Raw genomic sequence first — 17,268 nt, 5'->3', positions numbered from 1 at the left:
GGGCTAAACCAATTTGGTCTACCTTCAATTTGGTCTAATCAGGGGCGGAAATCTCTCCCAAAAGGTTAGGGGGGGACAAGGGGCTGAAAATTTGACCAAAAAAAGGGTTATCACCCCCAAATTTAAGGTTATTTTGACGACAATAAATTAGACAAGCAAAAAAAGAAATAAAAAGTTATCATCCCAAAAGTAAGGGCATCTCGTCGTAAAATACATGTTTTATTTCGATTTTGAATGATGTCTTCCTTACTATCATAAAAGATCACAAGTAGTAGGGGGGACATTTAACATTGTGTCCCCCCTACTATTTTCAGTAGGGGGGACACGTCCCCCATGGGTCTAATTGTCGTTCGGTCTACACTGCACTTGTCAATCTAATACTCTCATAATTGTCAGTTAGTCTAAACCACACTTGATCTAATTTCCACTTCAGGTATATTTCAATGACTATGGCAAATGAGAATATGGTTCATAAACCGTTTATACAACCAGATGTCCAAGGTAGTCTTAAACCGTGAGGATATTACAGGCAAAAGGTATATCCCAACTTCACATCAGGCGAAATGATAAATGGGCTAAATGACCGCTCAATCAAAATAATGATCAGTAGATGAACTTGGATCACGGAACGTAAACGAAGCTGCCGTAGACCAGTTGGTGATGTACCTAATATCTTATAAGTATGGCGCAATCCAAGACATTTGCATCTGACTATAGTTAGATATAGCTGGATACAGTTTTCTTCGTTGCGTCATTCTGACTGTTTGTTTCCGTGTTACCAGCCTCATCCTTACCGAACAGCGATCCCCGAACACCTCCAGAGCCACAGAACAGGTCCCGAACTGCCAAACGAAACTCTTGGTAACTGATGGTATAGATGAGGGGATTGGCACACGTGTTAAAGAAGGCAATGATGACAAAAACGTGGTATAAGTGGCTGTAGAGATACGAACGATCAACCAGTCTTACGTTGTAGGCCAGGAGACCGGTGCTATCCGCTACCCAGCAGACAATGAACGTGACGATGACGACGAACATGATCTTGATGACCTTACTGCGGGCTGCGAGGAGACTCTGCGAGGGACCAGCACGTTTTTGGTCCAGGTTGAGGTCCACGGATCCGACCGTCTTTGGCTGAAATTGCTTCGACCGCTGACGGAGAGAACGCGTGATCAGATAGTAACAGAGAAGCATGATGATGGCGGGGAAAATGAACCTGATCAAGAACACGACAATACCTAGGACGATCTGAATAGAATAGTGGCTATACACCACCCTGCATTTTCCTGTTGTGCTATCGACCCAAGTAGTCCCGAATGTACGGGAGTTTATCGCAAAAGATAGCAACCAGATCGCTAAGAACCAATAGACCAGCCGCTTTGGCGTGACCCATACCTTGAACTTTACAGGGTGGACCACCGCGATATATCGTTCGATAGCGATAGCGGTAGAGTGAATACAGATGAACTGATCGATATCCAGAGGAAAATTGAGGAGTAGACTAGCTTACATGCGACGTTACCGAGAGCTGTGTTCGGCGCCCCAGACAGCCTCGGCTGAGGGATCATGAAGATGGACGTGATGAAATCAGCAGCTGCTAGTCCACCGATGAGGATATCGGTGGGCTTCTTGAACGATCGCCTATGGAACAGGACGAGCAGGACCAAGAGATTGCCGCCGAGACCTAAACACGCCACCACGAGTTGAATGCTTATCCAGTATGACCACGTGATCGGAGTCCATAACCAATCAGATCGCGTCGTATCATTCAGGAGGCTGAATCGGCAACTGATGAACTATACACGGCAAAATCAGTGCCTGCCGTTGGGGACTGTGTTTCCATTCTTGCTCATTCGTCTAGTCTGTTTGTGTAGAGGTGTCAGGATTCTTGTTCTTCAATTTACTCGATGAAAATATATTAAAGGTTTCTAAGAAGGAGCAGCAAGGGGTTTAACTTTTCCAATGCCAATGGATTGCTCCAATACCTGAAACGGGAGCTTTGTTAGGTAGATCTGTATACAAAAACAATTGAAAACAAAATTACTTCATTGTCATTATTATGATTTTACCCCCCCCCCCCCAAAAAAAAAAAAAATAATCAATTTACTCTGTTTTTATTTTTAGTTTGTGCAGTATAAAACTGTAAATCCTTTCGTGTTTTTTTTTTTGGGGGGGGGGGGGGTTGGCTTCTCATTGACCAATTTTTTTTTAACCAGTCAACTATTTTGCGAGATTTCAATGAAAGTTGCAATAATTAAGTATCCCAAATCTGTTAAAAACCACTCATTTAAATCAATTAAATGAATAAAAAATCTAAGAGATATGGCTAAATATATTCAAAGGCATTTAAATCACATTTCCCTCACCATAGAGCAATTTTTTGTTCGTTTATTTTTCGTGAGAAGTTTGAGTTGTATTTTTATACATGTCTTTATAATCTTTCTATAATAAGGAAAACTGAAGAAATTTTAGACTTTTATTTGGAGTAAAGGATACAGTTGAACTTAATCTTTAAGCCCCCTCTGCCTATCGTGGATTTGCCTATACTGTGTATCAGGTTTTATTTATCGGATGATCTGCACTGATATTCCTTTATTCGAAGTATACAGAAATTTATTTCAAAACGAGAACTTCATTTCAATAGTTATCTGCCGCATAATCGTATTCATCTGAAAAAGGATTCTCAAATAGGTACACTATATGCTTATCCAGATTAGTGGGCCCTTTTTCAATCAGAGGAGTATTCTATGCTGTTTGTTTCTCTTGGTTTTTCAGGAGAAAGGTATACTGGTATTTTTCTTTCTCATTTCCGTTTTGTACTTCTGAAGCTCTAATGAACATCGAGACAGCGTTTTCTCGTTTGCCAGATCATAATCCCGTCAAATCTAGTAATCACAGCGTCTTGGAACGAAACATAAAAACATTCAATAATCAACACTATCCCAATTGATCGAGTTTTTCATGCAAATCCCCGCATTTTCCAGGAGCAGATCTACCAGAGTTTTTTGACAAAAGATTTACAAAAGAATCCCAGATTATGCAAATAAGTAGGGAATATGGTGACACATGCATTAATAATTTTGATGAGTTGATTCGTTGCATAGAGAGTCGTACTACGTTTAAGCAGGAAATGTCTTCTACAAGAATTTTTCGAAGTGACATGGTAATAGAAAGATTATAATAAAACCGTGCTTGTAATTCAAACAAGATTTTTTTATTATCACTTTGGTATATCCAAATTGAATTCAAAACAATTCTGCTGATTCTAACATTGCGTATAAAAAAATATTCTGGGAAATGCTGTCAAAACTATGTTTTTTATTTGAGATTTTTTAAGATTTAGATATGCTACAAGTCTTTTCTAATACAAGAGACCATGTAACAAAAACGAAATATTTGTTCGTATTTGAGCGAACATTGAGCTTCTGTTTCGGGTCCATGGTGTCAAAAATTGATTGCAGGGAACTCACACAAAGCTTTGCTTTCCATGTAGGGTTTCAGTTTATTCCGTATTCATATTTTGCTTCAAATTTTAAATTTTGCTGAAGTAGAAATGAAAGAGAATAAATACAAATCAATCCATTAATTCATTTACCATTATGTTTGCAGTGTGTCTCAATTCATTATCATGATTCTAATAGTCTACTTGTTTTATATTTTGCTCGGCCGGGGATTATTGATGTATAATTTCCGTCAGGATATTTACAGAAAATCATGAAACGCACTACAAACAGTGCACAAGAATTTGACTAAAATTAATCACCGGACTTTGATATAACGAGAGTCCTTAATTGACTATGACTCTGGGGGAAAGGACAGAGAGAAAGGATGATACTTATTACGTTTTGAAATGCGCATTGGAATTGAAAGCTATTGACTTGAAGTATAATTGATTTATACTTTGATTTTTGACTGTACGACCGGCATGTTGATTTCATGTAACTATTTCCTCTTCCGTGTAAATAATTTTGGTAAAGTATCTGTTCAAATTAAAGTTATCACTTAAAACTTGTTTACACGTTATATATCTCCAAATCTTACAATGGAAGAAAATTTCAATCATGTCACGAAATTGACACCTTAATCAAACAATTTTACAAAGAGCAATTTATTCATTGAACATTCTCCATTCGAACTACTTCTTACAATGTGCTCATTCATTTTGCAAGCAATTTTTGACACCCTGGAGAAAAAATATATTCACCCAAACATACGTATATTATGATTTTATGTGTATGAGAATAACTACTATAAAAGAAGATTTTACGGTATCTATCAATGTTTGAAAATCGCCAGCATTAGCTATTAGCTATCATATTATATCATTATATGTATGTATGTATAAAGAACGATCTCTTCAGAATACACTTATTTCTAATTTTGATCCTCAAAATACTTACTCTATCTGGATGAATACCATGAATACAGCGTGATGAAGTCAAGATACTGGAATAAAATCGCTCAGTTGGCTTATTCTGACATGTCTGAAGTGGCCAACGCCAAGAGACTGAGCTGGTCAAAATGTCGCTTGCATGGCCAGACCTCTCTCAAATGGAATAGATTTGACAGCAAAAATTCATTGTCAATCCCAGTCTGTCTTACCCCCCTAAACCAATGAAAAGCTATTTAGATTTGACAAAAATCAAACACGCATTGTTTTCCCCCCTTTCTCTCTGGCCTTTCTCTGAAGTGTTGTTATGTTTTCTCCGTCCATCACAGGTGAGCAAATGAAACATGAAGTCGCATAAATCAATATCATCACTCCTTTGTTTATGCTTCACTCCTATACCACAGCCACGCCTATAGACCAATACCATCTACGGATGTATTCGTTGAAGTGGAAATCGCCTTCATATTATATTATATTATGGCAAGCCGGTAGTGCCATAATGTCCGCTCTCAAATCTTAAGCTTATCCATAGACCATTGAATATCATTCTACGCATGAGCAGAGAATGGTCATTCGAGATTAACCTTCAATGAGGTTTCAACTTTACTGGCACAACCATTTTGTGATTTGAATATATAGTATTTTTATTCCTTTTAATATGGTCTTTTTGTTACATCCAGAAAGGGGCAACACCCTAGTTGGTTCATAATGATTGGTATTTGAAAGGGTAGCCTATGGGTAACTGGCAATGTGAATTTCTAAAGATTTCCAAATCGATCACTAACGTAGTTTAGTCTTTTCCATGTCTTTCTTTCTTAGAATTCTCATACAACAGAGTGTGATGTCGGGAAAGGTTCCACAAAACTTGTTTGAAAGGTGTTACTGCGTATCCTGGAAATAAGATAATTTGAGAATAGTTACTCATTAGCTAAACACGAACTGGCTTATGCTCTTGAAGACCATCGAAAACTTGGGTATACATGGTATCGGACTAATAATATTAATTATGCTCGAGCATCATCTATCATTCAATTCTTACAAAAATTTAGTAACCATTGAATCTTTGTGACAATTTGATTTTTCCGGATATCTACACCCCCCCCCCCCCGGTCCTATCGGTAGCGTTCATGTTCATTTAGAAGTGATCCTTTGAACAATGATCTTACAGAAATAGTCGATGCTAGAAAGCTAAATACAGAAAACATTTCCTGAATGGTTAATTACATCTACTTACATATGCACGCATCTTTGAAAAATATAAAGAAATACACCGATTTTTGTTTTATTTTGCAGACGTGTCAGAGACTAATCGTTAATGGCGACAATTGCTCGCCATAGTTAACAACGATTTTAATCAGTCTTTACCTTCGTGAAAACGCGCCATTGGTGTTTGGCAAAAGTCTCGTCTCCCGTGAGACCCCCCTAGTTACTCTCACGTCCATTTCCTTTCATTTTCTATTCAAATTTACATTGTCACATGAAAACGGCGACCTAAATTGGATATAATTTGAGGTTGAAATAAAACTTGAGTGCACCGATAATTATGGTTGTCTTTGTGAAAGTGAACGGTAGTATTTGATATCACGATATTGATTTCATGTTGGCTTTTGATGGGAAACTATAGAGATCGAAAGTGCAGTTATTGTTGCATATCACGGAGGCCAAATTCAAAAGGCTGTATATTCTGAGCAGGAGCCGATGCAGAATTTTCTATAAAAAAGGGGGTGCATTTTTGTAAAGGAAAAAAATGACGAGCAAACATTAAATCAATAAAAGGTTTTCAAAATGCAAAATGTAGGTCATTTTGTTCCGGTAAAATATTAACAAGCAAACAATAAAAAATAATAAAAGGTTTTCAAAGAACAAAACGCAGGCAATTTTGTTCCAGGAAAAATTTGACAAGCAAGTTGCGTATGCATGACATATCCCCCTCTCAAAGGGGGGGGGCACTGACCAGATGTGCCCTTATCAGGTTCTGCCAGTGGTTCTGAGGCTAGAAAGATAATAGACAGAATCGATAGGGGCATGCATGGATGGATGCAAGGGCGGAAATCCCAGGGGGGATAGGGGGACGTGCCCCCCCCCCTACTTAAAGGACAAGTCCACCCCAACAAAAACCTGATTTGAATAAAAAGAGAAAAATTCAACAAGCATATAACACTGAAAATTTCATCAAAATCGGATGTAAAATAAGAAAGTTATGGCATTTTAAAGTTTCACTTATTTTCAACAAAAAAGTTATATGAACGAGCCAGTTACATCCAAATGAGAGTTGATGAGATCACCCACTCACTATTTCTTTGTATTTTATTATATGAAATATTACATATTGTTATTTTCTCGTCATTGTCATGTGAAACGAAGTTTCATTCATCCCTGACCACGTGGAATTCAATTATTTTAACATTAAGGATGTTCTATAATCGTCAGATTCGTAAAAATTGAAATATTGTTTAATTCAAACAATAAAATACAAAAGAAATAGTGAGTGATGTCCTCAACTATCTCATTTGGATGTAACTGGCTCGTTCATATAACTATTTTGTTGAAAATAAGCGAAACTTCAAAATGTCATAACTTTCTTATTTTACATCCGATTTTGATAATATTTTCAGCATTGTGCTTGTCTGATTTTTCTCTATTGATTCAAATCACCATTTTTCTGAGGTGGACTTGACCTTTAAATAGTAGGGGGACACAGTATCCAATGTCCCCCACTATTATTTTGTCTTTTATGATGGTAAGAAATACAACATTCAAAATAAAAATAAAACATGTATTTATAGGACGAGATGACCTTTGGGGACGATAACCTTTTTGTTGTTGTTGTTGTTGCTTGTCAAGTTTTCCAGCCCCTTGTACCCCCTACCTTTTGGGAGAGATTTCCGCTCTTGGATGGAGGAAAAGAGAGAGAAAGCAGGGAAGAAGAAGAATGCGAGAGGGAAGGGAGATCTCTCTCTCATCCTCTCACTTTCCCTCTCTTTCTTTTCTTTCTTTCTTCTCTCTCTCTCTCTCTCTCTCATATATATATATATATATAATATATATATATATATATATATTAAAGCAGTCTCGGCGGGGGGTCACCGTCTGAATATTCTATTAAGAATCTTCTTGAGCCTGTATAGTTCTCTTTTGATATAACCTTTTAATATGTAAAGTGGTTATAGATGTCGCGATGTTCGGATATATTAAGAGCTATATAATTTCTTTTGTAATATACAATTTAATGGTTTCGATGGAAAATGGGTCGATTCTGAGCAAACCCATTTTGATTAGAGCCCGAACTATATCTTTTACTTTACAGATGCATTTTATTTCTTATTTTCAACGTTCCAGGAAAAACAAATTATAGCATGGAATATTTTATTAATAGACTATAAATGAAGAAAAGATGGAGCACGTACTCATTCAGAATCGAGGAACTGTTAGATAATTCGTTTTTCTGATTTCGAAACGGAAAAAGCAAAAACGAATATTGATTCTATTTTCGAGATTTTCCGTTTTACTGCTTTTACATATTTTAATTTTTAGGTTTTCTCTGAAAAACACAATAATTGAATTAAAATTTTCATTTCCTTTTTCCGTTTCGAAATCACAAACACGTATCTGATTGTACCGCCGTCAAGGTACGATAAATCAATTCCTTTTCTTTTGGCCAAACGGAATATTGAAGACTGCTGAAGCTTTTGCAAAAGGAGCGGAGCCAGAACTGAGCACATACGGCTAATCGATATGTGAAAACTTGATGTTAACAACTATCCACCTTGATTTCAAATTATGGCTCCGCAAAATCGTAGCATCTCCTCTCTTTCTACGCATCTTAGTTTTGATACATTCGTTTATGCCTTATAAACGCACACCTAGAATGATGGAATGATGATGCGAATTGTAATTTAGGGTGGGTCTAAAATATTTAACAAATTTGCATCTGAACAGAGACTTATGTTTGCGGTACACGGGCAAACTGGATACTAGTAGAACATAATTGTTAACATCAAGGTTTGACAAGGCCAACCAGCCATAGATGGTTAGTTCTGGCTCCGCCCCTTTTGCAAAAACTTCAGGGGAGCGTTTCATGAAAGGACTTGTCGGACGTTTTTTTCCGACAAGTCCCATTTTATCCGACAGTTACCATAGGAACAGTGCCTCTCAGCCAATCAAATTCATGGAAAGATGTCAGATCTGACAACTTGACGGATGAAAATATTGATGAAACGCTCCCCAGGAGTCTACAACATTCCGTTGGGCCAAAGGATAGGAATTGACTGCGTTACGAACAGAAATTCGTGTTTCTGATTTCAAAACGGAAAAGGGAAACGAGAAGACGCGCTCAATTTAGTGAGTCATAAGAGAAAGAAGAAACGAAAATTTCAATTCAATTTTGTGTTTTTCAAAGGAAAACAAACAAAAATGAATAAGGTAAAAACAGTAAACAGGAAAAATGAACCGTTTTCTGCTTTCCCGTTTTTACATGTTACATTCTTGAATCAAAACATTGAAAAATGACCGTTTCTCTCTCTCGAAAATAGAATGAAATTTCACTCAATATTTCGTTTTTGCTTTTTCCGTTTCGAAATCAGAAAAACCAGTTATTTAACAGTACCTTGATTTTTCAGCTTTAGCAATTTTTCTAGTCTGATTTTCAAAGAGAACTCTTCTTTAGTGCGCTTTAAATCAATCTGAGCAAAAAAAGTATCGCTTCAATATTACTGTTGACTTTATTTAAAGATTTATATGACCCCCCCCCTCCCCTCTCTCTCCTAAAACCTCCTCTGTTTCTGTTATCTATCTCCCAATACACTCTCCCCTCGAATGCACCACGAACCCTCATTTGAAATGTTCATTTGTGTATTTTCGTCAAAAGGAATAATTCAAATATATCGGAGTGTGATCAGGTTTTCAGGATCGGACATATTCATAATACATCAATATAACTTGCAAACGCACACAGTTCACACCTGAACTTACCAACCCTTCCGCACTCATGCCCATATATTAGGACTAACGCTCTTAAAGGTCAAGTCCACCCCAGAAAATGTTGATTTGAATAAATACAGAAAAATTAAACTAGCATAACGCTGAAAATTTCATCAAAATCGGATGTAAAATAAGTAAGTTATGACATTTTAAATTTTCGCTTATTTTTACAATTTCACAAAACGGTGACATGTACAACTCAGTGACAATCACTATTTCTTATGATTTTTTATTGTTTTGAATTATACAATATTTCAATTTTTACAAGTTTGACAATAAGGACAAACTTGACTGAGCTATACAATGCTAATTCCACATGTTCAGGAGGATTAATCGTTAGTTCATTGACAATGAGAAAATTTGAATATTTCACAAAATGCAAACAAAATAGTGAGTGGATGATGTCTCCTTATTATTATGCATACCGACCAGGATGCGCATATGACTGTTCCGCGAAATTAAGTGAAACTTAAAATTTTCATAACTTTCTTATTTTACATCTGATTTTTATGACATTTTTAGTGTTATGCTTATTAGACTTTTCTCTTCTTACTCAAATCAACTTTTTGTAGTGTGCACTTGTCCTTAAAAAAGGATTTATAAAAGTAATCGTACCGTTAGCGAATATTTGTGAGAAAAATAGAAGTAGAATTAGCTCAAAGGTTTGTAGATTCTAATCAATGGTGGTATTAATTTTGACAATGGATTTCCTGGACACATCAACAACAAAATGTGATATTTTAACCAATCCTTTTAGAGCATCAATGGATCTCGTAATCAAAGTAATGACCGTGGGTTTGGGAATCATTCTAAGCGATGTATGTATGCATGTTTTATTTATTTAGATACGGGATTAAAAAACCTGCTTTCCGCCGCAAGGCTGTTTTTCAGCAAGTCCGCACATAAAAAGTTGAAAAACATACAACAATAAATTATAAATCATTAAACAAAATGATAAAATACATCATTAAATGTGATTTAAATCACGTCAACGTTCATTAATACAGTGTAAAGCACGTTATTAAGTTTAACTTGTCCAATACATACATAATACATAAATACATCAAGACAAATTCAATGTGATCAAGAAAATCCATCGTTTGACAAGATTAATTTTCGTTTCAAATCACAACATACATTATGTATTATTTGCTAAATATATTCTAACAAAATTGTAATCTAAATAAGTAAACCGTCCATCTAGTGAAGAAACAGTATTTACAAAATTGGCCTTGGATAAATACGTTAAACAACAAGGGATATACAGGACTAATACAGATCATGGTACCAGCAAAGTGTATTTGATGTTGTTTTGACGATTTCATACCGATAGATTATGTAAGTAATACAATATTGAATTAGCTATTGCAAAGGGGCTTACAATAGACGCATAAATCGGCACGTATACGAAATGAAATAAATAAAATTCATGTAGGTTTTATTTGTAGCAATATTTTGCAAAAACAATATGCATGTTGGATGGAGCCATGGTACTCTACAGTGCGTATCAAAAAAAGTTTACACTTAGAAAAAATCTTTTAAAACTATACATTTGTAATATCCCGATCATTTTTCCACATTTTAACATTGGTACAGATCCATTTAAGCAATTTAGCATATAACTTCTGAAAAATATTTCCGCTTGAGTGAGCACCACTTTCTTTTGAAAAGTTAGTGAAAAATGATTTGCGCAGAACTTTAAAATAGTTGCGTGAATAAAAATAGACCTTAATAATCAAGGACACGTTAAATTTAGCTTATAAAATTGATATGAAGATATCTTTAATCTTTTTTAACCTATTTCCTTGCCCAAAACTCTTCGAAGAGTTCATTGCGCCCCACCCCGTTCCCCCACACATCGAGGCCATCGTGACGATATTTGCTTTACACTGAGCTGCGATTTACATGAAACGGCTTAGGCTTGGCTTTCATTTTGTTAATCATTGTCAAGCTTGGGAAAAGTGTGGAGAAACAAGTATTAATAAAAAATGACATGTAAACCCACTTTAAAAAGATAAAAACTTAGTAAAAAAATGCTGGAGATGTCTGATATAAATTTTTGTTCAGATTCAGTATGTCCTAATCCTAGATCCAGCTGGCACAAGAGGGGTAAAGGTTGTGCTTACTAAGTGTTGAGATTTCAATTTGGGTGGGAAAATTGTTACAAAATGCTTGAATGTATCCATCTTATTTCAATTGACCAAAAGTGCAAGGGAAATGTAGATAAATGTTTCGCAGGGTAAGTTTGATTTCGCCCTTTCCCCTTGACACCGCGTGAAAACAAAGCATTTCTGCGCAAACAGATTTCTGCGAGCTTTACAAAAAATGAACAGTGCTCTCTCAAGTGTAACATTCTGTCAAAACTTTTACTTTCATTGGATAGATGGGACCCAAACCCAAGATAACATGTGAAAAATTACCTTCACGGTATATATTTTTTTTAATTTCCAGGGCTTTTTCAAAGTGTAAACTTTGTTTTTGATACGCACTGTATATTAAGCGGAAGAAGAGGGGGGGGGGGGTAAAGTACCTGAAGGAAAAAAAAGACTACCATAAGTTTGAGCCTAATTATTTACGATGAAGTAAAAGGGTAGGTCTACAGTGCGTATCAAAAAAAACGGGACAGATTTGAAAAGTCTATAAAATTTTTGTTTCAAATAATGATGTCTTTATTTGGTGTTAATAGATGCTCTAAGGTCTTCTCTTTGAAATGCAATTTAAAAAAATAAATTTTATTCATGCTTGAGCGAACACGTGACGTTTTTGTTGGGGGCTCAAAAAGAGGCTTGCGCCAGAATTGCAGAATATGTGTAATACAATGATCAGACTTCTTGCTAATCAGGATACATGTACTTCCTCTTGACCTTTTCATTATCTGTGCCACAATTTTCGAATTATGCTGTCAAATTTGATTTACAAAGTTATTTATTTAATTGAATTAGGCCTATTTTATTTTTTTCATTCAAACTTCTGTTACCTTTTAATTTTCCTTCATAAGTAACTGGGAAAACAAGATTTTTTTGTCAACCCAAGCAAGAAGATTTAAATTATTAATTGGGAAAACTTGTGATTATTCAAATCGTTTTATTATGTGAAACAAATAATGTTATGTACCTTTAAAAGACATGAATCTATTTTTCAAGGGTCATTAATTCCTTGACCAAGTTTAATTGCTTGACAGGAAACACAGGAAGGGATTCATGTTTTCAATGGCAATGGTGTATTGAGTCAATTTTGAGGGAGCTAGATATGGCAGATCGGTAAAATGTATTAAAAAGTTGTGAGCCTGCGAAGTGAGCACGCAAATATTCCCATTCTTTTAAATTACAATATCAAATTTTGTGATAGATTTTGACATGATATTCAGAAAATGATATCATATTTTACTTTCTATCTTTCCTTATTTCCTGTCCACTTTTTTTCTTGGTCATGATTTTTTAATTGAGGGGGGGGGGGAGAGAGCAACCCGAGCGCCGCCCATCTGTGTGGCTTTGTTCAAAAGGCACCATAACCTTTGTACCACATAATGAAAGATTTGAAAAAAATCCATGCTCTCCCATAATTTGGTTGAAAAAAAAATTCAGCTTGAAGAAGGAATATTCAAAGCTAACAGAGAGCATATTAAAAAGAAATAACAGAATAATTCAAGCAAATAAATAGATCTGAAAATGAATTTTGACCGCATTATTTGAAAATTATGGCAAAGATAATGAAAAGGTTAAGAGGAAGTCTGCTATAAGCAAGAAGTCCGAACATCATATTACTCATATTCTGCAATTCTGGCGCAAGCCTCTTTTTGAACCCCCAACAAAAACGTCCGTGTTCGCTCAAGCATGAACGAAACTAAATTTTGTTGGTAGCATTTGAAAGACAAGACCTTAGAGCACCTATTAACACCAAAATATAGACAAAAATAATTTGAAACTAAAATTTTATAGACTTTTCAAATCTGTCCCGTTTTTTTTGATACGCACTGTATAGTTAGTCTACGCTCCGACCGTCTCAGTTTAATTCATTTTCTATCTTATTTACATGTATGCGGGGGTATTGTTTGAAAAATTAAAGGGTTATGAATGTCGACCCATTGCCCCCCCCCCCCGGCCCTAGGAACGACTTTTTTTGCTGGGGGTGGTGATGTAACTTTGACGAGCAAAAGAAAGAGTTCAGCCAGAAAATGACGGCCTCATTTGCTCCGGCGACATTTCCTCCGATGTAAAATCTGTACATTAAGTCAAACATAAGACCTAACCTCCAAAACTAAATAAACCCTACTCTTAATCTTCACATTATCTGTACCAAAAAAACTTATTACAATCTTAGCTCTAATCCTGTGCCCTCCGAGCTATTAAGACCGGAGCAAATGAGGCAGAAGCAAATGTCGAGTCACCCTCCTGGATTGCCCCGATAAACTTGACAAGCAAAATAGCGTTTCCTTACAAAATGAAGGCCATTTTGCCACACTCACTAGAATTTCAGGGGTGCTGCCCTCGGAGAATAGCACATGCAACCTCCCCAGCACCCCCGCTTCCCAGGGCCTCCGCCCCGCCCCCTACCATGGTACGGTTATAATAATATTATTTCACGATGGCGCTATTTCCATTACTCGTCCAGCGCCATTGAGTGTACTGAGTTGAAGTTGATGTTGGATGTTCGGTGACTTTTAAACCAATCATTCCACAACATTTTCATTAAAGATGATTTTGGTATTAACGTAATCCACCGTTTTTCCAATTTAACATTGGCTATTTGGACGATTTGATTTGATTTTTTTTACCTGATTGCTATATAAGAAAGCATGAATGCTTGTAAGCAAGCAACCAGAGGACCGACGGCTTAACGTCCTCTCCGAAGGACCTGTATTGAGGATTAATGCCTTACCATAGGGCACTAGCGCACCAAGTGGGAATCGAACCCGGGTCACCGGAATGCGAATACCTCGCTCTACCCGACTGAGCTATCGCGCCTCCGTAGATACCATTGTAACGAGCAAGGAGCTTCCTTGGGACGAGGTTAGACCAAGGGAGGAGTCCGGGAAAGGGGAATGAAAGACCCATGCCTACAGACCATTCTTTTCTCTTGCTTGTGAAATCCGTTTTTTACACACGGCTCTCCCGTCCCTGTTCAATCCTAAATAATCACCCCTGGTGTACAGACAGCCTGATTCACAATGCCGAAATGAACAAGAATTAAACGTGAGGGGTTTTTTTTGGGGGGGGGCTTTAGAGACGCGGCGGATAGCAAGCCCTTTACCATTCATTCCCATTCCTTGATACCAAGAATTCCATGAATTGATATCTGGGGCCCGTACGTTGCATAAAAGTTTACTATTATGATAACTTTACCATCCAACATGTCCAATTGTACATACCATGGTAACGATAATCATCAGCCAATCAGAATCAATGATTCCATGCAAGTTACCATTGTATGGCAAAGTACCATAAAGATAACTCTTATGCAACGAGGCACAGAATTAATATTTTATATCAAGAATTTATTTCTTCAAATCTCCAAAAAAAGTACGCTTCGTAATATCAAGAATTCAATTTCTTAATATTAGAAATAAATTTATGTTAAAGGGGCTTGCCATGCACCTGCGTCACCGGAAGCCCTACACGTCTTTGAGTGAAATATTGCTCTTCTCAGCACCTTACTACTAGTTACCCACCGATTAGAATAAAGTCACCGACTCGGTTCAATTAGATTACAACTTGCTTGATTCAAGTTTGCCACGCAGTCACATCTCGGAATTGACTTCAAACTGATTGATGATTCTTGATCAAAATAATTCATTTATATTCACCTACTTCCGAACTACTGCAGGTTATAATCCAATAATTTAGAAGAAAAAAAAAGCAGCGCTGTATATAGCATTCACTCCTGCCCTTGTAATTATGAATTTCAAGATGCTCCAATAAATATATGGCAAGAAGAGAACGAATTGACTTTCAAAAGAGCAGTTACAAAGCAGGTTTGGTTCTATAGTTGCTCAATGAAAACCACAGTAGGGCCTGCACACTAAGAAATAGCGGATCAAGTTTGAACCCTCAGGGTTGGTACAATAGCTGCACCCGAAGGGGTGCTAATGAGTGTAAATATGCTCATTTAAGGGTTCATTTAGATATGTTAAGTACCCTATAGGGTGCGAAATTGAACAATGTAATAAAGGTTCAAATTTGAACCCTTTTTTATTTCAAGTACTATACAACTTAACAGGTTATATTTGCACCTATTAGGATGCTAGCGAGCATTTCTTGGTGCATTTAAAGATAAGAAGGTGCATTTTTTCACCTCTTGCCACTTAGGGTGCAAGATTACACCTACACCCCTAAGGCTGGTACAGGTGCTTCATTAGGGTTCAAACATTTCATAGTGTGTAAAACATTGATTTGTTGAACAATAAAAATTACTATTTATCCAGGGTAGACATTTCATCATTACATAATCTTATTTTAAACGTATGTTAAACGTTACGACTTGACCAGGGCCCCGTCTTACAAAGAGTTGCGATTGATCCGATCAATCACAACTATGGACGGCCAACAAAGTCGACAACTATTATGCATGTTTGTTCAAAATATTTTCTAGCTACGATGCATATTCATTCATACATCATTGCTGACAAGTCACTGTGCTTCTCTTTGTTTACAAAGGACATTGTGCACATTTCCTGTAGAAAACATTATGGCACTGATGGCTTTCCATAGAGTTACGATTGATCCGATCAATCGCAACTATGGACGGTCAGCAAAGTCGACATCTATTATGCATGTTTGTTCAAACTATTTTCTAGCTATGATGTATATTCATTCATTCACCGTTGTCTTGACAATTCACTGTACTTCTCTTTGTTTAAAAAGGACATTGTGCACATTTCCTATAGAACACATTATGACACTGATGGCTTGCCATAGAGTTACGATTGATTGGATCAATCTTAACTCTTTGTAAGACGGGGCCCAGAAGGAAGAAAGTCCCTTTTTAAAGGGGGGTGGGGCATTTTCCTCCCGTCATTGACCCTGATCACAATGCAGGTGTGGTCAATGTTGGGATAAATTATACCAAGCAGGGGCGTCGATCCTTTTTCAGATTGGGGGGCAAAATCATGAATCAATTTTCCAAAAGCGCTCGATAGGCACACACACACATGCCTATATATATGTGTACATATACACACACACACACATATATATATATATACATATCTCACCAGCAGATTAATGCGAGCGCGAAGCGCGAGCTGAAAATTTTGATATTTCGATCTGAAAAAAAATTGAGTTTAATGGACGTTTTTAATAAAGAACAAGATATATATATCCAACAAAAGATTATTGCAAGTCGAAGTGGGAGTTCTTTTGAGGTTTAGAACTGAAAACGGGACCATATTCACCTATTTATCATGGAGAGTATAAATTTTTGTTACAGAAATGATGCGAGCGCGAAGCGCGAGCTGAAATTTTTTGATATTCCAATCTGAAAAGTGGACATTTTGAGCACGATTTTAGACGAAGAACGAGTTGTGTATCTCAATCTCGCTTGCTGATTTCTGTGTAAAACATTACAATCTTATTTTATTTTTAGCACATGCGGAATTATTGGGGGGGCAAAACGATATGTTTGCCCCCCCAATATTTTCATTGGTGGGGCGATCGCCCCCCCTGCCCCCCCATAATCGACGCCTCTGATACCAAGTACGATCTTGTAGTGGATGGAACAATGCTTTCAACTTCCAGTTTGCAAGTATTCCGATCGAACCCTGGATATTAAGTTTCAGCAACATTTGTTAAAGGTAAAGTCCATCATAAACGCTAACAATTTCATCAGAATCGGATGTAAAAAAAAAAAGTTATATTTTTTAAGTTTCGCTTAAAAGCAGTTATATGCACAACTCAGTGATA

The 17,268-nt window shown here is 36.6% G+C and overlaps 1 pseudogene; it reads right to left on the bottom strand.

Moving 5' to 3' along the window:
- Positions 1 to 685: 685 nt before the first annotated feature.
- LOC121426408 lies at positions 686 to 4,820 on the bottom strand (annotated as a pseudogene).
- Between the last annotated feature and the right edge of the window lie 12,448 nt (positions 4,821 to 17,268).

This window comes from Lytechinus variegatus, chromosome 13, assembly GCF_018143015.1.
Source record: "Lytechinus variegatus isolate NC3 chromosome 13, Lvar_3.0, whole genome shotgun sequence".
Lineage (NCBI taxonomy): Eukaryota > Metazoa > Echinodermata > Echinoidea > Temnopleuroida > Toxopneustidae > Lytechinus > Lytechinus variegatus.
Note: the sequence above shows the minus strand (reverse complement) of the source record. Positions and strands in the feature narration are given on the sequence as shown.